The sequence below is a fragment of the Aplysia californica genome, unplaced genomic scaffold, assembly GCF_000002075.1.
Source record: "Aplysia californica isolate F4 #8 unplaced genomic scaffold, AplCal3.0 scaffold00174, whole genome shotgun sequence".
Lineage (NCBI taxonomy): Eukaryota > Metazoa > Mollusca > Gastropoda > Aplysiida > Aplysiidae > Aplysia > Aplysia californica.
In genome coordinates, this window is record NW_004797444.1 from 961175 (window position 1) to 962586 (window position 1412).

A 1412-nucleotide genomic window follows, 5' to 3' on the forward strand; every position below is an offset into this window, starting at 1 on the left:
CTCCCTCTCTCTCACCCTCCCTCTCTCACATACACACATACACATACACACACACACACACACACACACACACACACACACACACACACACACAAGCACGCACACAAACAAGCACACGCAAACAAGCGAAACCTCGAAGGAGAAGCTTATGCTGTGTGTGGTAGAAAGAAAACGTAAATCGCTTCAGTCAGATAGATCTACGTGTTTGAAAGGTGTGTAGGCCGTTGGACAACCCGTGCTCTGACCTGCTGGTTGGAAGCTTAGCCAAGCCCCGTTTCTCAGTGTGGTATGGACACTCCCACTGGCTGTGGTCCCTGCTTTGTGTTGACCGAGCATACTTCATCTGCCCTTGGCACTAACGGAAAAGTAGGAGTGCTGACAAACGCAGATTATCGTAAGCGTTTTGTTTTACACCCCCCACCGACAGAGTTTAGATTATTTAGGTGGCGTAAGGTAACAACAGAGGTCGGAAAAGGAAAAAGTAAGTAGGAGGCCGACTTCGACCCTGCCTGTCTGGGCCATCAAGGGCTGAGAGGGACACAACGTCCCAGCTGAAAGATCTAAACGGTTGATAAAATTTCATTCGCCCCAATGGGAATCCAACGCGGGTCATCTGAGTGCATCGGTGAAGACCCTAACCGCTGCACCACGACCGTCGGTGGCAAACGAAGAATGATCTGGGTGTTTCGTATTGGGAGAATCTAAGAGAGAGAGAGAGAGAGAGAGAGAGAGAGACAGACAGACAAATAGACAGACAGATAGACAGATTCCAGAACACGACACGCAGGAACGTGTGTCTTGTTGGGCGCTTAGTTCTTAGAATCATAGCCCAATAACAGAAAAAAGAAAAGAAAAGAGAAACAACAAAAACAACAACAGGAGGCTCTCGTGGCCCAGAGGTTAAGGTGTTCGCCTCTCATTCAAAGGTCGCTGGTTCGAATCCGGGTAACGACCGAAACATTTTCTTCTCTAAAATTGTCTTCTTTCATCTTCTTTCCTGCTCTTTAGCAATGTTTTGTCATCTGCTTTCGTCTCCACCTTCTGCCCCCACCCCCTCGCCTCCTTTGCCCCCTCCTCTGGGCTCCTGGCTATTTCTACTGCCTTTCTACTGCTACTCCTTGGTTCCTTCTTACTGCTGTCTTTCAACCCCACTACTGATCTTCTGGTAGGAAAAATCTACCCCTAGCCTTCTCGGACAAGGGCGAAAAACCTCGGAAGTCCCGAGTGCAAGTTGCGCACGTTAATTAAAGATCCCTTGGTGGTCTAAAATCGATAAGAGTAGGCTTCGGCCGCCACCCGGCAAAATTCAAAATTTTTTACCAACTGAAAATGATTAATGCATCAAGCGCGCTCATATGACCTTATGCACTTGCGAGCGCCGTAATACACTTACCACCCCCCAACCCCCCAAC